Source organism: Moschus berezovskii, chromosome Y, assembly GCF_049115385.1.
Source record: "Moschus berezovskii isolate FMDL1 chromosome Y, NW_MosBer_1.0, whole genome shotgun sequence".
NCBI classification, from domain to species: Eukaryota; Metazoa; Chordata; class Mammalia; order Artiodactyla; family Moschidae; genus Moschus; species Moschus berezovskii.
Genome location: NC_142489.1, coordinates 67,216,134 through 67,240,914, shown reverse-complemented (window position 1 = coordinate 67,240,914; position 24,781 = coordinate 67,216,134). Strand labels below are relative to the sequence as shown.

Genomic DNA, 24,781 nt, shown 5'->3' with positions numbered 1-24,781 from the left:
GGAAAAGAAGAAGTAAAATTTCACTGTTCACTGATGACATGATCCTCTACACAGAAAACCCTAAAGACTCTACCAGAAAACTACCAGAGCTAATCAGTGAATACAGTAAAGTTGCAGGATATAAAATCAACAGAGAGAAATCCCTTGCATTCCTATACACTTAATGAGAAAATAGAAAGAGAAATTATGGAAACTATTCCATTCTTTGTTGCAACGAAAAGAATTAAATACTTAGGAATATATCTACCTAAGGAAACAAAAGACTTGTACATAGAAAACTATAAAACACTAGTGAAAGTAATCAAAGAGGACATTAATAGATGGAGAAATATGCCGTGTTAGTGGATTGGAAGAATAAATATAGTAAAAATGAGTATACTACCCAAAGTAATTTATACATTTAATGCAATCCCTATCAAGCTTCCAACGATATTTTTCACAGAACTAGCACAAATAATCTCACAATTTGTATAGAAATACAAAAAACCTCGAAGAGCCAAAGCAATCTTGAGGAAGAAGAATGGAACTGGGGGAATTAACCTGCAGGACTTCAGGCTCTACTACAAAGGCACATTCATCAAGATAATATGGTACTCTCATAAAGACAGAAATATAGATCAATGGAACAAAATAGAAGGCCCAGAGATAAATCCACACAACTTTGGACACCTTATCTTTGACAAAGGAGGCACTTCCTAACACCATACACCAAAATAAACTCAAAATGGATTAGAGAACTAAATGTAAGACCAGAAACTCTAAAACTCCTAGAGAAGAACGTAGGCAAAACACTCTCTGACATAAATCACAGCAGGATCCTCCAAGACCCACCTCCCAGAATATTGGAAATAAAAGCAAAAATAAACAAATGGGACCTAATTAAAATGAAAAGATTCTTCACAGCAAAGGAAACTATAAGCAAGGTATAAACACAGACTTCAGATTGGGAGAAATTAATAGCCACTGAATCAACTGAAAAAAATTAATCTCCAAAATATACAAGCAGCTCCTGCAGCTCAATTCCGGAAAAATAAACGACTCAATTAAAAAATGGGCCCAAGAATTAAAGAGACATTTCTCCAAAGAAGACAAACAAATGGCTACCAAGGACATGAAAAAATGCTCAATATCCCTCATAATCAGAGAAATGCAAATCAAAACCACAATGAGATACCATTTCACACCAGTCAGAATGGCTGCTATCCAAATGTCTACATGCAAATAAATGCTGGAGGGGGTGTGGAGAAAAGGGAACCCTCTTACACTGTTGGAGGGAATGCAAAGTAGTACAGCCACTATGGAGAACAGTGTGGAGATTCCTCGAAAACCTGGAAATAGAACTGATATATGATCCAGCAAATCCACTCCTGGTCTTACACACTGAGGAAACCAGAAATGAAAGAAACACATGTACTCCAATGTTCATTGCAGCACTGCTTATAATAGGGAGAACATGTAAACAACCGAGATGTCCATCTGCGGATGCATGGATCAGAAAGCTCTGGTACATCTACACAATGGAGTATTTTTCAGCCATCAGAAAAATGCATTTTTGTCAGTTCCAATGAGGTGGATGAAATTGGAGCCTATTTTACAGAGTGAAGTAAGCCAGAAAGAAAAACATCAATACAGTATACCAATGCATATATAGGGAATTTAGAAAGATGGTAACCTTAACCCTGTATACGAGACAGCAAAAGAGACTCAGATGTATAGAACTGTCTTTGGGACTCTGTGGGAGAGGGTGAAGATGGGATGATTAGGGAGAACGGCATTGTAGCATGCATATTATCATATGAGAACTGAATCACCAGTCCAGGTTCGAGGCATGATACAGGATGCTTGGGGCTGGTGCACGGGGATGACCTGGAGGGAGGATATGGGGAAGAGGGAGGTGGGCTGGGGGTTCAAGAAAGGGAACACATGTACACCCGGGGCAGATTCGTGTCAATGTATGGCAACACCAACCAATATATTAATGTAAAGTAATTCGCCTCCAATAAAAATAAATAAATAAAATGCTACAGTTTCCAGTTTAAAAAAAAATTGTTTGTGGATTATAAGGGATGCTTGTAATATATTTAATAGAAAATGACTGTAGGAATTGTTTGAATTGCCTAGAAATACAGGCAGGGCTTTTTTTTTCTGTTTTTATAGAACTAGGTGTTCCCATTATAGGAAAACAAGTTAACAGGTGGGTTACAACATGTCGTGTAGCCTCACCTTGAAGAGGTGTGACCCATATTAAAAAGGAATTTGTGTCGATTGAGACAGATAAGAAGGAAGAGCGAGAAATTTCAGGACAATGCATTGCACCCATTGGCCATAGTTCGTTAGGATGTAATCTTTGAGCATTAATGCCTTGTGCAATAGATCGAAGATGTAAGGGCCTTCAAGTAGGGCAACTAATAATAATTTCTTTAGCATGGCAGTATGGAATTTTCCAAGTTTGGTGGAATGAACCAGCATTATTGCAAAATAGATCATGTGGCTCTTCAGGAGTAGCAAAACGACAAGCTTATCAGCTTGTTCGTTGCCATGAGCCACATGGCCAGAAAACAAGAATGTGCTCGGATATGGGTAATATGAGTAGAGGAAGTGCAGTTCTTAATAAGAGATTGTAGTTCGATAAAATGTTGAATAATAGACTGATTAGAATTTATGATTGAAGTATCGATAGATTGTAATACAAATATTGAATATAAAATATCATAAACTATATTAATATGGTAAGGATGTAGGTGAATAACCTGAATGACAGCATATAATTCATTTTGTTGAGAAGAGTGGGATTTAGTATAAAGAACGTTATACTCTTCGAGAGACCAGAATGAGGCTTTAGCATTTTTAGTCCCGTCTCTATAAAAAACTGTACAATCATTAGGGATTTGATTTAGGTCATATGTGAATGGTCTAGAGGTTTTCCCTACTTTCTTCAATTTAAGTCTGAATTTGGCAATAAGGAGTCCATAATCTGAGCCACAGGCAGCTCCTGGTCTTGTTTTCTCTAACTCTATACAGCTACTCCATCTTTGGCTGCAAAGAATATAATCAATCTGATTTTGGTGTTGACGATCTGGTGTTGTCCAAGTGTAGAGTCTTCCCTTGTGTTGGAATTGGAAGAAGTTGTTTGCTATGACCAGTGGGTTCTCTTGACAAAACTCTATAGCCTTTGCCCTGCTTCATTCCATGTTCCAAGGCCAAATTTGCCTGTTACTCCAGGTGTTTCTTGACTTCCTCCTTTTGCATTCCAGTCCCCTATAATGAAAAGTACATCTTTTTTGGATGTTAGTTCTAAAAGGTCTTGTAGGTCTTCATAGAACCGTTCAACTTCGGCTTCTTCAGCGTTACTGGTTGGGGTATAGGTCTGGATTGCTGTAATAATGAATGGTATGCCTTGGAAATGAACAGAAATCATTCTGTCGTTTTTAAGATTGCATTCAAGTACTGTGTTTCGGACTCTTTTGTTGACCATGATGGCTCCTCCATTTCTTCTAAGGGATTCCTGCCCACAGTAGTACAGTAGTAGATATGATGGTCATCTGAGTTAAGTTCACCCATTCCGGTCCATTTTAATTCAATGATTCCTAGAATGTCTATGTTCACTCTTGCCATCTCCTGTTGACCACTTCCAATTTGCCTTGATTTATGGACCTAACATTCCAGGTTCCTATGCAATATTGCTCTTTACAGCACCGGACCTTGCTTCTATCACCGGTCACATCCACAAATTGGTATTGGTTTTGCTTCTGCTCCATCCCTTCATTATTCTAGAGTTATTTCTCCACTGATATCCAGTAGCATTCTGGGCACCTACCGACCTGGGGAATTCCTCATTCAGTATCCTATCAATTTGCCCTTTGATACCATTCATGGGGTTCTCAAGGCAAGTATACTGAAGTGGTTTGCCATTCCCTTCTCCAGTGGACCACATTCAGCTGTGGTCCATGTGATCAGATAGACTAGTTTCCCGTGATTATGATTTCAGTGTTTCTGCCCTCTGATGCCCCCTCGCAATATCTACTGTCTTATTTGGATTTCTCTTACCTTGGGCGTGGGATATCTCTTCACAGCTGCTCCAAGAAAGTGCAGCCGCTGCAGCTTAACTTGGATGAGGGGTATTTCCGCAAGGACGCCCCTCCTGACCTTGAAGGTGGAGTAGCTCCTCTCGGCCCTCCTGCGCCCGCGCAGCCACGGCCTATTGGAGGTGGGGTAGCTCCTCTCGGCCACTGGCCCTGGCCTCAGTCTTGGGGTACCTCCTCACGGCCGCGCCTCTTTGCGTGGTCGGTTGCGCCGGGGATGGCGTCTCTGGTGTCTGCTTTGCTGGAGGCGCCGATTATACAGTGGAAGTGAGAAATAGATTTAAGGGACTAGATCTGATAGAGAGAGTGCCTGATGAACTCTGGACGGAGGTTCGTGACACTGTGCAGAATACAGGGACCAAGACCATCCCCATGGAAAAGAAATGCAAAAAAGCAAAATGGCTGTCTGAGGAGGCATTACAAATAGCTGTGAAAAAAAGACAAGTGAAAAGCAAAGAGAAAAGAAAAGATATAAACATCTGAATGCAGAGTTCCAAAGAATAGGAAGGAGAGATAAGAAAGACTTCCTCAGTGATCAATGCAAAGAAATAGAGGAAAACAACAGAATGCGAAAGACAAGAGATCTCTTCAAGAAAATTAGAGATACCAAGGGAACATTTCATGCAAAGATGGGCTCGATAAAGGACAGAAATGGTATGGACATAAGCGAAGCAGACGATATTAAAAAGAGGTGGCAAAAATACAAAGAAAAAATATACAAAAAAGATCTTCACGACCAAGATAGTCACGATAACATGATCATTGACCTAAAACCAGACATCTTGGAATGTGAAGTCAAGTGGGCCTTAGAAAGCCTCACTACGAACAAAGCTAGTGGAGGTGATGGAATTCCAGTTGAGCCATTTCAAATCTTGAAAGATGATGCTGAGAAAGTGCTGCACTCAATATGCCAGCATATTTGCAAAACTCAGCAGTGGCCACAGGACTGGAAAAGGTCAGTCTTTAATCCAGTCCCAAAGAAAGGCAATGCCAAAGACTGCTCAAACAACCGCACCAATTGCACTCATCTCACACGCTAGTAAAGTCATGCCCAATATTCTCCAAGCCAGGCTTCAGCATTGTGTGAACCGTGAACTCCCAGATGTTCAAGCAGGTTTTAGAAAACATAGAAGCACCAGAGAACAAATTGTCAACATCCCTGGATCATGGAGAAAGCAAGAGAGTTCCAGAAGAGCATCTATTTCTGCTTCATTGACTATGCCAAAGCCTTTGACTCTGTAGATCACAATAAACGGTGGAACATTCTGAAAGAGACGGGAATACCAAACCACCTGACCTGCCTCTTGAGAAAGGAAGGTCAGGAAGCAACAGTCAGAACTGTACATGGAACAAAAGACTGGTTCCAAGTAGGAAAAGGACTACGTCAAGGCTGTATATTGTCACCTTGCTTATTTAACTTATATGCAGTGTACATCATGAGGAACGCTGGGCTGGAAGAAGCACAAGCTGGAATCAAGATTGCTGGGAGAAATATCAATAACCACAGATATGCAGATGACACTACCCTTATGGCAGAAAGTGAAGAGGAGCTAAAAATCTTCTTGATGAAAGTGAAAGATGAGAGTGAAAAAGTTGGCTTGAAACTCAACATTCAGAAAACAAATATCATGGCACCTGGTCCCATCATTTCATGGGTAATAAATGGAAAAACAGTGGAAACAGTGTCAGACTTTATTTTGTGGGGGGCTCCAAAATCACTGCAGATGCTAACTGCAGCCATGAAAATAAAAGACGCTTACTCCTTGGAAGGAAAGTTATGACCAACCTTGATAGCCTATTAAAATGAAGAGACATTACTTTGCCAACCAAGGTCCTTCTAGTCAAGGCTATGTTTTTTCCCGTGGTCATGTTTGGATGGAGAGTTGGACTGTGAAGAAATCGGATCGCCAAAGAATTGATGCTGTTGAACAGTGGTGCTAGACAAGTCTCTTGAGAGTCCCCTGGACTGCAAAGACACCCAACCAGTCCATTCTGAAGGAGATCAATCCTGGGTGTTCATTGGAAGGACTGATGCTAAAGTTGAAACTCCAACACTTTGGCCACCTCATGCGACGAGTTGACTCACTGGAAAAGACTCTGATGCTGGGAAATGTTGGCGGCGGGAGGAGAAAGGGACGACCGAGAATGAGACGGTTGGATGGCATCACCCACTCTGTGGATATGAGTTTGAGGGAACTCCTGGAGTTGGTGATGGACAGGGAGGCCAGATGTGCTGTGATCCATGGGGTCGCGGAGAGTCGGACACGACTGAGCGACTGAACTGAACTGATAAAAAAAAACAACATCAGCTTGAGGTATAGGTTGTGATGTGACAATGCGACAGATAATATATTCAGTACTTTTGAAGAAATTGCAAAGTGTGTTAAAGGATAATGAAATGAAAATTTCCAGAATATTTTCAAAAGGCTATTTGGAAGATAGTAGAAGTTTGCAAACCACTCTCAAATTGAGATTTACTAATATATACTACATTGGAAGCACTGATGCTAAAGCTGAAACTGCAACACTTTGGCCACCTCAAGCGATGAGTTGACTCACTGGAAAAACCTCTGATGCTGGGAAAAATTGGGGGCGGGAGGAGAAAGGGACCACAGAGAATGAGATACCTGGATGGCGTCTCCGACTCTGTGGACATGAGTTTGAGTGAACTCTGGGAGTTGGTGATTGACAGGGAGGCCTGGCGTGCTGTGATTCATGGGGTCGCAAAGAGTCGGACATGACTGAGTGACTGAACTGAACTGAACTCAATTACAATTTTATAAGAATCAGAGCCAGTTAGAGCTCCAGTTCTATTTTTCCCACTGATAATTACTTTAGCAATCAAATCAAGAGAGAGTGTAAGTGATCTTGTCCCTGTGAAAAAGGGTATATATCCATTCTATCAGGCGTTCTTGCTGGGCAAGAAGTCCTGTAGGGGACTGGAGAGAGGGAAGTGTAAATAACCCTAAAGGTATCTCAAGTCTGATAGGAGAAAGAATTTCCTTTTGTAATTTATTTTGCATTATGCAGAATTCTTCTCGTGCCTCTTGGGAGAGTGAACGAGGGCTATTTTGATCAGAAACTCCTTTTAAAGTGTTAAATAAGTCAGTTGATACTCTGTAATACCCAAAGTAGGTCTACTCCAGGTTATATGCCTAAAATTTTTAAAATCAAAAAGTCAAGGTTGATAATTTATCAACACGAATCTGTGCAAGATGAGGAGTGATACATTGTCTAATAGCATTAAATCCCAAGTAATTGTAAGGTGCAGAGGATTGAATCTATTCAGGGGCAATGATTAATCGAGACTCTTTTAAGTGTTGTTGAGCTACATCAAATATCTGCTGAGTTTCTAAATTAGAAGGAGCTGAAAACAATATATCATCCGTATAGTGAACAATAGCATAGTTATGAAATTACTTTCGCACAGGTTCAAGAGCTTTGGCTACACAACCTTGAAACATGGCGCAAGAATTTATCATTCCTTGAGGCAATGCAGTCCATTGATACTGTTTGTGAGGCCTGATATGATTAGGATAAGGGAGAAAATAAATATTTCTCGCTCTAGCAGGTGTAAAGGTATAGTAAAAAATCAATCCTGCAAGCCTATGATAATAATATGCCAGTTTTGAGGAATAGTGGCAGGTGATGGAATTCATGGTTGCACTGCACAGATAGGTTTCATGGATGCATTAATCTTTCAAAAATCAGTTAAAAGATACCATTTGTTAGATTTCTTCTTTATCACAAAAATGGGAGTATTCCAAGGAGAACATGATTCCTCAATATGTTTTAATTTCAATTGTGTATTCTCCATTGTCGTTCCTTCAGTTCAGTTCAGTTAAGTTGCTCAGTCGTGTCTGACTATTTGCCACCCTATGAATCACAGCGTGCTAGGCATCCCTGTCCAACACCAACTCCCGGCGTTCACTCAAACTCATGTCCACAGAGTCGGTGATGCTATCCAGCCACCTCATTCTCTGTCGTCCCCTTCTCCTCCTGCCCCCAATCCCTCCCAAAATTAGAGACTTTTCCAGTGAGTCAATTCTTCCCATGAGGTGTCCAAAGAATTGGAGTTTCAGCTTTAGCATCAGTCCTTCCAATGAACACTCAGCACTGATCTCCTTCAGATTGGACTGTTTGGATCTCTCTGCAGGCCAAAGGACTCTCAAGAGTCTTTTCCAACACCACAGTTCAAAAACATAAATTCTTTGGCGCTCAGCTTTCTTCACAGTCCAACTTTTGTAAGGGGCCACTGCTCTGTCCAAATAGGCTCGTCATATTTCAAAGTTATTTTAATTATTATATTGTTTATTAAATGAGCAGTGGCCCGTAGGAAAAATATGGAATATGTATTTGATTTTGTCATTGCATAAGTAAATCTCTTCTTATTAAATTAAGGGGATCATCGATTATATAAGGTTTTAAAGTTGTAGGTTGGCTTTCTGGTCACTCACGTGGATATATTTGGAATTTTTAGTAAGCCTCCTGTACTTTAGTTTGAGATACTCCTGCAATTTAACAAGAATTTATTTGTAAATGCCCAGGTTTGGGCAATAAATGTTTTGTAATAATAGTAATATCAGATTCAGTATCAAGAACACCAGAAAATCTTTTGCAATTAATTTTAATACTTATATTTGGTCGTGCCTGTTCAGATACTATTGATGTTCATAAGAATTGTTTTTAATCTGATTTACCTAATTCACCTGTCTGTATATCATTCAGTTCAGTTCAATTTAGTCGCTCAGTCATGTCCAACTCTTTGCGACCCCATGAACTGCAGCACGCCAGGCCTCCCTGTCCATCACCAACTCCCGTAGTCCACCCACCATGTCCATCGAGTCAGTGATGTCATCCAACTGTCTCATCCTCTGTCGTCCCCGTCTCCTCCTGCCCTCAATCTTTCCCATCATCAGGATCTTTTCAAATGAGTCAGCCCTTCGCATCAGGTAGCTGAAATACTTGAGTTTCAGCTTAAACATCATTCCTTCCAATCAATAACCAGGACTGATCTCCTTTAGGATTGACTGGTTGGATTTCCTTGCAGTCCAAGGGACGCTCAAGTCTTCACCAACACCACAGTTCAAAAGCATAAATTCTTCGACGCTCAGCTTTGTTTATAGTCCAACTCATCATCCATCCATGGCCAGTGGGAAAACCATAGCCTTGACTAGACGGACTTTGTTGGCAAAGTAATGTCTCTGCTTTTTACTATGCCTTCTAGCTTGGTCATGATTTCCTTCCAAGAAGGAAGTGTTTTTTAATTTTATGGCTTCAATCACCATCTTCATTGATTATGGAGCCCAGAAAAATAAAGTCAGCCACTGTTTCCACTAGTTCCCTATCTATTTGCCATTCAGTTCCGTTCAGTTGATGCATTAAAGGAGTTAATAGAAATGTAAGGTAAAAGAAGTAATTGGGCAATTTGTCCCCCTTTTTGAATTATGATAGTTTCTGAGATGATATCATAATTTTACTTTCTCCCTTATAATCTGAATCAATGATTCCAGAATGAATAGAAATTGCCTTAGAATTCAGACTATATCGGCCAAATATAAGGTCAAAGGTTTGTGGGAGTTAAGTGTCCATAAAGTCCGGTAGGTATTCTAGAAGGGACTGTTTGAAGAAAAACAGAAAATCTTTCAGGGCTTGTATGTTGACAGCAGCCCTGCCAAATGTTGAAGGTTTGAGAGACAAGATGGAGTTTGCCCCTGATTTTTGTTGATGGGGACCAGGGGAATCCCCATCTTTGAGTTTCCCAAAATAGGGTTTCCTTCAAATGATATTTAGATCACGGTTGTACCCATTTAGAACATCGAGGGAAGATTCCTGGAGGCTTTTTAGTAGTTTTACTTTATTCTGTGTGTTTTTTAGGGCAATCAGTTTTTTTTTTTTTTTTAAATGCTTCTTATCCCCACAAACAAAACGCCCTCCATTCCCCCTTTTAAAGGAAGTAGTCATTGCTTCAGCTAACATTTGCATTTTCTGAGTTTCTAACCCTAAGGTGCAACAAGCCTTCAAATAATCAAGAACATTCCTGGTCTCACAAATCAGAGTGATGGCTCTCTGACAATCCTGATTTTCATTCTCCATACACAAGCAGTTTTTCAAATTGCATGTTGGCATCCTTTCTGACAACAATAAAGTAGATAGCAACTCCCAGTGTAGCTAAATAATAAAATAAAATTCAAATAGAAGAAGCCATAGTGTTTATAAGTTACAGCCTTTTCCATTTGTTGTATGTGAGAAAAATCAATGCCTTTGTATTGAGGCATTAGTTACCCTTGAGAATTATCATTTCTTAACAAAGGAGAGAGAAAAAGATCATCGGCCTCAGAGACTCGAGATTGCAAATCCAGTAAATCAGAAAGCCTTCGTCGTGAAGGAGAATGAGTGCATCGTCTGTTTTCACAAATTTGAGTGCGTGTTAGGGGCTTTTCATTGTTTTATATATATATATATCCATATATCATTGTGAAAGTAAAGTCGCTCAGTCGTGTCCCAACCTTAGCGACCCCATAGATGGCAGCCAACCAGAATACTGGACTGAGGTGCCATCGCCTTCTCCCAATATGTCATATATGTATGATTAGGAGGTTGAAAAGCTGAAACCTAAGAAACATAGTTAATTCTATAGCTTGAGGATCTATGCTAATATCTGTGCATAAAATTGGTGTGTCATTGAGAAAATCCTTTTTTTTTTTTTTTTGCATGGGGGTGGGGAGTCTGAGCCTTCGTTAAAGGTACGGGTAAATTTTCAAATAATGGTTCTCTGTTTCCTGAGTTAGCTTATGTAGATGCCTCTTAATGATATCGTTACACTTTTTCTACCTTTCCTGAAGATGGGAGTTGGGTTAGTAATATTCTATTCATATAAATTTTGACACTCCTTCAGTTACAAAAGTTTTGAAAATGGAGTCACTGTTGCTCTGAATTGTAGAGTTTAAGATCCCTCTTACATCATGAGAAGTCAGTACAGTAAGATTTTGTCCATTCCTTAAACTCAGGCTGTAATGGATACTGCTTTTGACATGAAAAGAGGTCTTTGAGCATGGTATACACAGGGTCTTTGAGGTTGGTAACAACAGGAACAGCATTTGTGGTCGACCCATACTTTTTCCCATCAGCCCACACCCTAACATTTACATTATTGTTCATATTAAAAGAAAGGGTTCCGTGTTATGAAAACAGAGGCCTGGACCTTGTTCAGCATATTCTTCCCCCAAAGGGATAAGAGAGGCTCTGGCTTCATTAGAAACCCATGAGGAAATAAAAGAGAATCCGAGTTGCAGCTTAATGGTGAATGAAATAACAGCATTTGGCTCATCCTGACAGCTCCATTATAACAGTGGATGGGAGGAAATTGGACCAGAGGCTTCAGTGAGCACAGAGAAGCTTGCTGTGGTTTCCAAAAGGAATCAACAGATTAGCCCCCGCACCGTGCTTAATACATGGTGTTCTTAAGATATCATTAAGAAGAGGGCTTTTGTGTACTCCCAATCCTCTTGAGAGTCTGATGACTGGGGCCTATACCTCTGAGGTCAGTCTCTCTCTGGTGTGGTCTTTTGCAGACAAGACAGGGAGCCAGAGGTGTCTTAGATGCCTGAAGGGAACCCTTCTGGAGATGCCCCTCCTTTCCACAGTAATAGCAAGCCTATCCCTTTTCACCTGTGTCCCTCTGATTATTTTTCTCAGGCTGTTTCAGAGCAGTTCTAACAGACATTGTTGGGGTTTCAGTCTTTTGCTCAATTTTTTACCCCTATTTTCCTCCTCATATTCTTTACAATAATATAGCATCTGAAACATTTGCAACAGTTGTTCAAGGTTTCAGTTCAGTTCAGTAGCTCCATCGTAACTCTTTGCGACCCAATGTATCACAGCACACCAGGCCTCCCTGTCCATCACCAACTCCTGGAGTTCACTCAAACTCATGCCCATCGAGTCGGTGATCACATCCAGCCATCTCATTCTCTGTGGCCCCTTCTCCTCCTTTCCCCAACTCCTCCCAGAACCAGTCTTTTACAGTGAGTCAACTCTTCATATGAGGTGGCCAAAGTATTGGAGTTTCAGCTTTAACATCAGTCCTTGCAATGAACACCCAGGACTGACCTCCTTTAGAATGCACTGGTTGGATCACCTTGCATTCCAAGGGACTCTCAAGAGTCTTTTCCAACCGCACAGTTCAAAAGCATCAATTCTTTGGCTATCAGCTTTCTTCACAGTCCAGCTCTCACATTCATACCTGACCACTGGAAACACCATAGCCTTGGCTAGACGGACCTTGTTTGGCATAGTAATGTCTCTGCTTTTTAATATACCTTCTAGGTTTGTCATAATTTTCTAAGGTTTAATTTTGTCCAATTACCTGTTTTCGTAAATTATGGCAGATATCAGGAGCCAAATGAGTGAGAAATCTATTTTTCGAATAATTTCTCCTTCTGTAGTATTAAGGTGAATGTCAGTAAAATTATGGAGAAATTCCCGTAGTCTATAATCAGTGGGAGGTGAGGGGTGAGATCCTAAGATGGCAGAGGAATAGGACGGGGAGACCACCTTCTGTCCCACAAATCCATTCAAAGAACATTTGAACACTGAGCAAATTGCACAAAACAATTTCTTTACACTGGCAGAGGACAAAAAACCCCCATGGGGCCAATATTCTTCAAAGGAGGTAGAACAGAATATAAAAGATAAAAGCAGAGAAAAAGGAGATAGTGATGGAGATCCACCCCAGAACGGAAGTCTTAAAGTGGAAAAGTATCCAAATACCAGAAACCCTCTCTCCGGCAGATGTGTGTGGAGTTTTGGAATCTCAGAAAGCAACGAGCCTGGGAGGAAAAACACATACATACATATATACATAAACAAACCCCACAAATTATGTGCGTAACGACACCTCCCAGCAGAGAAGTACCCCCAGAAAATCGCATATACCACCAGGGAAAAGGAGGCTGAACAACGAAGAGCGGGCTACACTGCTTAGGTTAAGGACCAGGCCTGAATGCCCTGAGGGCAATCTTATGGAGCTATCATGAGAAAACAACTTTAACCTTCTGATAGCCAAGGAAGGGGGTGAGAGGTGGGAAGAGAGGGAGACCTATCCCGCAAAAAGACCTAACATATTTCAATGGACTGGAATGGGTGAATTTAACTCAGATGACCATCATATCTACTACTGTGGGAAGGAATCTCTTAGTAGAAATGGAAGAGCCATCATGGTCAACAAGACAGTCCGAAATTCATGACTTGGATGCAATCTTAACAATGAGAGAATGATTTCTGTTCATTTCCAAGTCAAACCATTCAATATTACAGTAATCCAAGCTTATGCCTCAACAGTAACGCTGAAGAGGCCGAAGTTGAATGATTCTATGAAGACCTATGAGACCTTTTAGAACTAACATCCAAAAAAGATGTCCTTTTCATTATAGGGGACTGGAATGCAAAAGTAGGAAGTCAAGAAACACCTGGAGTAACAGGCAAATTTGGCCTTGGAGCACGGAATGAAGCAGGGAAAAGGCTAATAGAGTTTTTTCAAGAGGAGGCACTGGTCATAGCAAACACCCACTTCCAACTACACAAGAGAAGTCTCTACACATGGACATCACCAGATGGTCAACACCAAAATCTGATTGATTATATTCTTTGCAGCCAAAGATGGAGAAGCTCTATACAGTTAGTATAAAGAAGACCAGGAGCTGCCTGTGGCTCAGATTATGAACTCCTTATTGCCAAATTCAGACGGAAATTGAAGAAAGTAGGGAAAACCACTAGACCATTCAGATATAACCGAAATCAAATCCCTATGATTATACAGTGGAAGTGAGAAATATATTTAACGGACTAGATCTGATAGATAGATTGCCTGATGAACTATGGATGAAGGTTCGTGACATTTTACAGGAGACAGGGACCAAGACCATCGCCAAGGGAAAGAAATGCAAAAAGCAAAATGGCTGTCTGAGGAGGCCTTACATATAGCTGTGAGAAGAAGAGAAGCAAAAAGCAAAGGAGAGAAAAAAAGGTATAAGCAGCTGAATGCAGAGTTCCAAAGAATAGCAAGGAGAGATAAGAAAGATTTCATCAGTGGTCAATGAAAAGAAATAGAGGAAAACAACAGAATAGGAAAAACAAGAGATCTCTTCAAAAAATTAGAGATAACAAGAGACTATTTCATGCAAAGATGGGCTTGATAAAGGACAGAAATGGTATGTATCTAAGAAAAGCAGAAGATATTAAGAAGAGGTGGCAAGGATACACAGAAGTACTGTACAAAAAAGATCTTCAAGACCAAGATAATCACGATGGCATAATCACTCACCTGGAGCCAGACATCATGGAATGTGAAGTCAAGTGGGCGTTAGAGAGCATCACGACAAACAAAGCTAGTGGAGGCGATGGAATTCCAGTTGAGCTATTTCAAATCCTGGAAGATGACGCTGGGAAAGTGCTGCACTAAATATGCAAGCAAATTTGGAAAATTAAGCAGTGGCCACAGGACTGGAAAAGGTCAGTCTTCATTCCAATCCCAAAGAAAGGCAATGCCAAAGAATACTCAAACGACCGCACAATTACACTAATCTCACACGCTATTAAAGTCATGCTCAAAATTCTCTAAGACAGGCTTCAGCAATATGTGAAGCGTGAACTTCCAGATGTTCAAGCAGGTTTTAGAAAAGGCTGAAGTACACAAATTGCCACATCCACTGGATCATGGAGAAAGCAAGATAGTTCCAGAAAAGCATCTATTTCTGCTTCATTGACTATGCCAAAGCCTTTGACTCTGTGGATCACAATAAACTGTGGAACATTCTGAAAGAAATGGGAATACCAGACCACCTGACCTGCTTCTTGAGAAACCTGTATTCAGGTCAGGAAGAAACAGAACTGTACATGAAACAACAGACTGGTTCAAAATAGGAAAAGGAGTACGTCAATGTTATATATTGTCACCATGCTAATTTAACTTACTTGCAGAGTATATCATGAGGAATGCGGCGCTGAAAGAAGCTCAAGCTGGAATCAAGATTGCCAGGAGAAATATCAATAACCTAATTGTCACCATGCTAACATAACTTATATGGAGAGTACATCATGAGGAACGCGTCACTGGAAGAAGCACAAGCTGGAATCAAGATTGCCGGGAAAAATATCAATAACCTCAGATATGCAGATGACACCACCCTTATGGCAGAAAGTGAAGAGGAACTAAAATGCCTCTTGATGAAAGTGAAAGCGGAGAGTGAAAAGATTGGCTTGAAGCTCAACATTCAGAAAACAAAAATCATGGCATCTAGTCCCATCACTTCATGGGAAATAAATGGGGAAAGAGTGGAAACAGTGGCAGACTTTAGTTTCGTGGGCTGCAAAATCACTGCGGATGCAGATTGCAGCCATGAAATTAAAAGACGCTTACTCCTTGGAAAGAAAGTTATGACCAACCTAGATAATATATTAAAAAGCAGAGACATTACTTTGCCAACCAAGGTCCAGATTTGTAGTCATAATTAAGTCTATGGTTTTTCCCATGGTCATGTATGGATGTGAGAGTTGGATTGTGAAGAAAGCTGATCGCTGAAGAATTGATGATTTTGAACTGTGGTGCTGGAGAAGACAATTGAGAGTCCCTTGGACTGAAAGGAGATCTAACCAGTCCATTCTAAAGAAGATCAATCCTTGGTGTTCATTGGAAGGACTGATGCCTAAGCTGAAACTCCAATACTTTGACCTCCATATGAGATGAGTTGACTCACTGGAAAAAACTCTGATGCTGGGAGGGATTGGTGGCATAAGGAGACTGGGAGGACAGAGAATGAGATGTCTGGATTGCATCACCAACTCGATGGGCATAAGTTTGAATGAAGTCCGGGAGTTGATGATGGACAGGGAGGCCTCGGGTGCTGTGATTCATGGGGTTGCAAAGAGTCGGACTCAACTGAGCGACTGAACTGAACTGACCTGAAGGTACTGCCGGGCCAGCTCAGAGAACAAAGGACTGAGCGAATACCAGTGGAAAGTTAGCAGGATGTGGACAGTCCATCAACTGCAAGAGGAAGGCGGGTGGAAGCCAGAGCAAGAAAGGGGCAAACTCGGTCCCAGAGAAAGCATTCCCTGTCAAACGGCAAACAGGCATTCAGTTGCTAACCAAGACTTCCTGGGATTCTAGACAGTTGACATCTATTGGGAGGGTGCCAACTAGAGATCATCTCCCCAGTGGAGACACATGGCACACGAGAAATGGTTCAGTCTATCACCCAGTAAACCAAGCATTTGGGACACAGGAAGTGATAAGACGCACTCACTGCCCAGGGAGTGCACACTCGCCAAGCACCTGGTTGCCTGACCTGTTCAGACATGGGAAGGGTACAAAGAAAAACCCAACTGAGTCTGCGTCTTTGGGGAATAACAGAGAACCTGAACATGAGTGACCTAGTTCAGGAAAGTGCACACAACTCGAGGCCTGCTCCCTGCAGGGTTATCTGGAGCCTGAGCAGTGTAGACTGGGAAATCTCACACACCAAAAGCAGGGGCAAATACAGGGTGTCCAAGACTGTGCGAGAACTCCCCCCACACGCCAGTGATATTTGTTTACAGTGTTCCTCCCTCCACACAGCATGATTGAAAAAGTGAGACTAAATAAGAGCCCACATCTCGCCCTTATATTAAGGTGGAAATTAGACACTGAAGAGACCAGCGAACAGAAGAAACCAACCTAACAAAAGGAACCACGTTTGAAGTGACAGGTGAAACAGAATAAACGCTGTAGATAACAGCAACTACACTGGAGGGGCCTTATATCGTCTAAGCTGGAAAAATAAACTATCTGAAACTGAACTGAGCCCACACTCTCTGCAACAGCGCCAGAGGAATTCCTAGATGTATTTTTACTACAATCATTTTTTTTTTAAAGTTCTCTATTCTGTCTATAATTTTCATTTTTATAACATACTATTACATTACCCAAACCAAAAAAGTAGAGGTTAGACCATCAAAACTACAACATTAAACAAAAACAAAAGCAAAATCTCCAAAAGTATATTTTTTTTGTTTTCTTTTGCTTTAATATTGTATTTTTGAGAGTCCAACTTCTAATTTAGATTTTTAATCTTTGCTTTTTGGTAGCTGTTATCAATTTTTTACCTTTATGAATCTAACCTTAAGTATCCATTTTTATCTAGGAGTGTGATTACTCACTTGATTATTCTCTCCCCTTTGGACTCTCGTTTTTCTACACCAGGTCGCCTCTATTTCTTCCCTCCATCTTCTCTTCTCTACCCAACTCTGTGAAATTCTCTGTGTATGTTGGGCTCTGGAGAAGATAGTACTACCTTGATCTATCTCTCTCCTTTTGATTCCCATTCTTGTCCTCCATTTCACCTCTATGTCTTCCCTCCTTCTTTTCTTCTCCATATAACTCTGTGAGCCTCTCTGAGGGTTCCAGGCTATGGAGAGCACATAGGGAATCGTTTACTGGCTCTATTGCTCTCTCCCTCTGTGATTCCCCCTCCCCGCCTTTTGGTCATCTCGATCTCGCTCCTCCCTCTTCTCTTCTCCTTGTAATAATTCTTCAAACTTCTCTGGGTGTCCCTCACTCTAGAGAGTCTTTTCATTGTTAACCTAGAAGTTTTATCATTAATGCTGTATCGATGTAGAAGTCTTGAGGCTACTATGAGAATAAGACTCTAAACAAGAAGCAGGAGGCTTAAGCCCAAAACCTGATAACACCAGAGAACTCCTGACATCAGGGAACATTAACCAATAAGAGATCATCCGAATCCTCCATACTTACACTAAGAGCAAGGGTCACTCATGAGCCAACAAGTTCCAGAGAAAGACATACCACACAAATTCTCCAGCAACACCGGAACATAGTGTTGAGCTTCAATATACTAGGAAAGGCTGATGGCTACCCTAATTACCAGGTGAATCTAGACAAACTGAAAAAACGTTGTCATTAAATCTTATTTAAAGTCTGTTAGTTTGAAAATTCTGTAATGAACTGTTTTGCTAGCATAAACATATAGAGTATATCTCTTTGTCTTTACAATTATTTAGAAGTTTCCTTATCATAAGCATCATCTTATCTCTTAGTATTCATTTACAAACATAATTTTTTTCCTTTCCTTATGTCTTTGTGGTGAGGATATCTAGATGAGTTAACAACAAACAAGCAAACAAAAACTGAAATCTGGTTTCATCTATATTATACCTGCACAACACAGTTTTCTTAATCAATTGCTTTCTGGGTTCAGGAGTCCTGTCTACTGGTGTGAACATGGTAAACAGATGCATATACAGCAGTACCAGATGGAAAGAAGAGACTCAATATTATTCAATGAGTTGTTTTCTCTCGAAATTCGTATGTTGAAGCTCTAACTCTCTGTACTTTATATTTAGTGAAACTGTGAGGATATTACAGTTCTTTCTGACCCTATTTGGAAATAGGACCTCTACATTTGTAGTTGAGTTAATATGTTTGGCATTTTAAAAGAAAAGCAGATCAGTCAGAGAAAAAAAAACAGAAACATTACTATGTGAAGACAAAAGCCAGAAAATGGCCAGGAAAAATGCAAAAGAGGCCTCAGACGAAAACAAGTCTGCTGAATTTGATTACTGCCTTGAACCTTAGAAGTTTGGAGCACATTTATTTAAGCTCCCTGGTATAGGACACTTTGTTATGGCAACTTTAGCAAACCAATATATGCGCTTCTCTTGAAAAACATCTGTCAATACCAAAAGAATTCTCCTTTTCTTACATAAGTTTTCAGGGAATGGAAACTGGCAAAGAACTCACTTATCCATCCATTGATTACCCCCACAAAGTTCTAGTGCTCCCTAAGAGTTTTCATTCTTTCTTTAGAGATTCAGCTGTGTTAAAATTTATTCCTACTTCATGGTTAAAGATGACATAGGAAATATTAGAAAGATCATAGTTTACAGGAACTGGTAGAAGAAAATAAACACAAGGGAAAACAGGCTGACATTGAAAATACACAACCCTCTCCACTTATCTTTTCCATACATCATGTTTAATTCCCCAGGATAAAAGTGGTAGTGGCCTAGGTTTTGCTTCCTATTGCTTTGGGGAAATCACAAAGTTGTGAAGTTGTGGTAACCATGCCAACCTAAACATTCCGAAACCAAGATACTAGGCTGCAGTAGCCATGGGGCAGCCTAGATGATAACAAATCCTCCCAAACAGTTGGAGCCACCTTGCCATTTACACCAGACAATTGGCCAGGGATATTGGCATCAGCATCTCTATGGCAGGAATTGTGGTTTATGACTGCCACTCTTATCACCAACCCTCTAGATGCCTGAGAAGCCCAAGAGACCACCGTTCTAGGTTTTAGACTAGATATCTTAAATAAACAGGAATAAAATTCAGTCCAAACTGAAGGGCTCCAACCAAAGGAGATGCATAGATGGTCCTCAGCCACACAAAGGGCTGTTATGAGCAGCAATACCACGGCTTCAGGCAAGCTCACCATTAACACCTGCAGCCCATGCCAGACACATATCCCCAGTATCGATGGAGAGAATAGATTTGAAGTCCACTATCAACTAGAGGCCACATCCCTGGTAGTTCAGATGGTAAAACGTCTGCCTATAATGCAGGAGATCTGGGTTCAATCCCTGGGTAGGGAAGATCTCCTGGAGAAGTAAATGGCAACCCACTCCAGTACTCTTCTCTGGCAAATCCCAATGATGGAGAAGCCTGGTAGGCTACAGTACGTGGGGTCCCAAAGAGTCATACACGATTGAGCAACTTCATTTTCACCAACTTGAGGGGAAAAAAAAAAAAAAACAAAACCTCTTGACCTTCTATCTTAGTCAAATTTAAAAGACAGAGTCTGCGCTCCAGCACATCATGCCCAAGACATACATAATTGATAATATTTGTAGGTAACAGTACCAGGTAGAGGACACCTTGGATCTGTCGTACAACCAAAGTGAAGTAATATAGAAGAATTCAGTGCCAGTTTCAGAGAGAAAATGGTCATCTCCCAGATGACCATAGGATTCAAATCACTAATAAGGCAGTGCAGGTTCCCTCTATGGAACTTAATCAAGAAGTTTCAGTTCAGGCCTGTTTGCAGGTTCAAATTTCCATTTCTCAAATGTTTCCATTCAATCTTCTGACAGCTCAAAATATGGACAATATACATGCACTCTTGGAAGATGATTAAGACTGCAAGAACACAGAACATTTCCGGGGCAAGCGACAGAGAGTGCTACAAGTCGTTGATTAGATGGAAGAAGATGGACAGCAGAATCAAACAGAGATTTCAGAGCTTAGATCTGACTGTTTGATTTGGTGGGAACAATGCCAAACCTGCCTGCAGACCTAGAGATGCTTTTCAAATAGGTAACAAACTAATGTGATCTTTGGCCTTCAGCCAAGTTTAACAATCTTCAGACCTCAGAATACTATAGTAGACCAAGTTCAGTGCCACCACTTAGAAATTCAGGGGATAGTATTTTTTGGGTGGGGGACTTGTAGGAGACTTCTCTATCAGATTTGTTCCAACACACAGCATACTTAATAGAGCTGGAGCCATGATTCACCCATAGATGACACGTCTTTCAGAAATATTTTAATTGAGTTATCTTCAGTGGATGATTCATATCTTTGTCACTCCCATGGACTGCAACATGACAGGTTTCCCTTTTCATTACCAACTCCTGCAGTTTCTCAAACTGATGTTTATTGAGTCGGTGATGCCATCCAACCATCTCCTCTAGCCTTCAATATATTCCGGGTATCAACGTCTCTTCCATTGAATTTGAACTTTGCGTCAGCTTCAGTATCAGTCCATCCAATGAATATTCATGGCTGATCTCCGTTAGGATTGCCTGGCTTGATATTCTTTCAATCAAAGTGACTCTCAAGAGACTTCTACAACACCACTGTTCAAAAGCATCAGTTCTGCACTCAGTTTTCTTTGTGGTCCAACACTCACATACATTCATACATGACTACAGGAACAAACATAGCTTAGACTCCATACACATTTGTTGGTAAATTACTGTGTCTGTTTTCTAATGCACTTTCTAACCTTATCACAGTTTTCCTTCAAAGGAACAGGCTCTTTGAAATCATGACTACAGTCACCAACTGCAGTAATTTTGGAGCCCAGGGAAATTAAGTCTCTCATTGTTTTCATTGTTTCCACATCTATTTGTAATGAAGTAGTGGGACTGCATGCCACAATCTTCATTTATTGAATGTTGGATTTTAAGACAGATTTTTCAATCTCGCCAAGAAGTTCTTTAGCTAAATTTCATTTTCTGCATGAAGGGTGGTGTTATCTGTATATTTGAGGTTATTGCTGTTTCTACCAGCAGTCCTGATACCATATTGTGCTTCATCCAGTTCAGCATTACCCGTGATGTACTCTGCATATAATTTAAATAACCAGGGTGAAAATATACAGCCTCGTTAACTGCTTTCTTGCAAGTTGGAACCGGTGTATTGCTCCTTGTCTCTTTCTAACTGTTGCCTCTTGACCTATATACAGATTTCTCACAAGGCAGATATAGTAGTCTGGTATTTCTGTCTCCTTAAGAATTTTCCAGTTTGTTCTGATGTACACTATCAAAGTCCCTGGCATGAAAAATGAAGTAGAAGTAAATTTGTGTTCTCTGGAATTCTTTTGTATTTTCTATGGTCCAGTAACTACTGCCAATTTGTTTTCTTGTTCTTCTGCCTATTCTAAATTCAGCTTGAACATCTGGAAATCATCAGTGTACTTTCTCTTGTAGACTAGATTGGAGAATTTGAGCATTACTTTGATTGCGTGTGAGGTGAATGTAACTGTGTGAAAATTTCAAAATGTTTTCTGTGACATTTCTTTGAAATAGGAATGAAACTAATGTTTGCTTGTCCTGTGGCCACTGCTAATTTTTCCTAACTGGCTAGCATATTATGTACAGCTCATTATTTGGGATTTGAAATAGTTTAGCTGGAATTCCATCATCTCCAATAGCTTTGTTTGTAGTGATGCTTTGTAAGGCCTTCTTGACTTCATATTCCATGATAGCTAGCTCAAGGTGAGTGATCACACCACTGTGGTTATCATAAGATCTTTTTTCTAAAGTTCTTCTGTGAATCCTTGCCACCTCTTCTTAACACCTTCTGCTTCCTTTAGGTCCATACCCTTTTGTCTTGTCCTGCCCATCTTTACATGGGATATTCCCTTGTTATGTCTACTTTATTGGAAGAGATCTGTAGCTCTTCTCAGTCTGTTGTTTTCATGTGTCTCTTTATATTTATCACTTAGGAAGGCTTTCTTAGCTCTCCTTGTTATTCTTTGTAACTCTGCATTCAGATGGACATATCTTTTCATTTTGCCTATCATCTTTCCCTCTCTTCTTTGGTAGAAAGAAAGAAATTTGAAAGTCCTCCTCAGACAACCATTTTGCCTTTATGCATATCTTCTTCTTGGGGATGATTTTGATCACCACATCCTGTACAGTGTTATGAACCTCCATCCATCAATCGTTCATATTGGGCACCCAGCAGCCTTGGGAATTCACCGTTCAGTGACCTTTCTTTTTACCTTTTCATTCTGTTCAAACCTCACCGAAGATGTTTGACCTTAATGTATCCAGTAGACCATGTTTCATGAGAATTCCCACCATGACCTGACCATCTTGGGTGGCCCTACATAGGATGATTCAGAGCTTCATTGAGTTAGACAAAACTCTGTCCAAGTGATCACTTTGGTAAGTTTTCTGCATTTGTGGCTTCCATTTTGTCTGTCCTCTGATTGGTAAGGATGAGAGGCTTATGGGAGTTTCCTCATAATATTTCAATTACAAAATCATAAACAACAGTCCTGGAATTTTTTTTTTTCTTTGAATACTTCTATACTGATACAAAACGAAGAAAGTACACACTTGTAAGTCCCATTTTTGTATTAGATATTTTTTCTAATATTCCCAACTGTACCAATGTTGCTGAATGACTTCCTGATACTTAATATAGCCTATTTTATAGTAACTCCCCCTGCCATACCAGACACACTCAAATAAATGAAAGGAAGATAAAATGCAAAAGAACAGACAAGCCAACTTCTGAAGAGTGTTGCAAATAAAGAAAAGTCATGGGAAAGTGAGTCATAAGTTGGCAGACTGACACAATAGTGTGGGGAAAACTCTGGAGAGAAATCAGCAAAACTTGTAAACAGATCATTTGTCATCAGTCCGGCTCTCAGTCATGTGTGACTTTTTGTGACCCCAAAGATTGCAACATTCCTGGCTTCCCTGCCTATCAGCAACTGCCAGAGATTTCAGAAACTCATGTCCATTGAGTCCATGATTCCATCCAACCATCTCATACTGTGTTGTCCTCTTCCCCTTCTGCCTTCAATCTTTCCCAATATCAGGGTCTTCTCCAGTGAGTCAGTTCTTCACATTAGGTGGCCAAAGGATTGGAATTTCGGCTTCAGCATCAGTCCTTCCAAAGAATATTCAGGACTGATTTATTTTAGGAAGCACAGTTAGAGTCTTCGGCAACCCCACAATTCAATTCTTCAGCGCTCAGCCTTTCTTATAGTCCAACTCTCACACCCATACAAGACTACTGTCACTTGTCATAAGTATCAGTAACTTCCTATTTCTCCCATCTAATTCTCATTAAGTCTCTTCCTTCATAATTATCCTGCCTACATATTAAGATCCTGCTGGATTCCAAATCTAAATGACACATTTCAACTTCTTCCTTAGTCTCATGACAGGATTACTTATGGCCTTATTGGTCATCTCCATTTGTTTTAGTCTACCAATCAGTTAATCCCATTACTTCTGACACTAGGAAATATAGGAACGTGAGGGGCATCCTTTCATCTTCTTCATGTCATATTCATCTTCTTCTGAGCCTCCAGATACCTCCATCAGTACTTCTTATATGTTACTCATTGAGACAATTGTGACCACACTTGATGTATCTTATAAAACTTATTATAGTATGAAAATGGGAAATATACTAAAATCCTGGGGAAACTTCACTAATGCTTGAGAACTCCCTCAGAAACGGGACTCTCAGGCTTCCTCATACATTCTCTGGCAAGGTCTAGAGGCTGAGTGAAAGAATATTATAGAGATTCACCTTTTCGTATGGATGAATGGTGGAATACAGTTGAATCTAAAACCTCTTTAACTTGTGACATAAAAATAGGCATGACAGCATGCCAAAGACAAAAAACAGAGCCACACACACTTAGAGAATATTTCTAGTGGCTCTCTAGTGATATGACAGACCCGATCATGTCTGTCATTAAGGAGCCTGGTCCTAGATAAGGAAGGGATATATATGGGTCTCAGTGTTGTCATTTCTTCTCAATTCCAGAGATTTCCATTGCTATAGAAAAAGGAAAATTTGTTCGAAGTTATTAATCCCAAATCAACGAAGCAATATCCCAGTTTACCAGATCCCATATAGCCAAAGCAATATAGAAATCCATATTTCTGCTAATAGGAAAGAAATTCCAAAACATCAGTGGAGAAAAGGAAACAAACCTATTGCCAAAAGGGAGGTAATTTGTTTGTTTTGTTTTAAAAAAAGAAACAGTTCAGTTCAGTTCAGTCACTTAGTCGTGTCCGACTCTTTGTGACCCCATGAATCACAGCACGCCAGGCCTCCCTGTCCAACACCAACTCCCAGTGTTCACTCAGACTCATGTCCACAGAGT

At 40.4% G+C, this 24,781-nt stretch overlaps 1 non-coding gene across 1 annotated transcript; it reads left to right on the top strand.

Annotated features, from left to right (window-relative positions):
• The first annotated feature begins 19,661 nt into the window (after nucleotides 1–19,661).
• Nucleotides 19,662–19,733, top strand: TRNAY-AUA (transfer RNA tyrosine (anticodon AUA)). Its single transcript has one exon. It is a non-coding gene; the product is annotated as a tRNA-Tyr (tRNA).
• The last annotated feature ends 5,048 nt before the right edge of the window (nucleotides 19,734–24,781 follow it).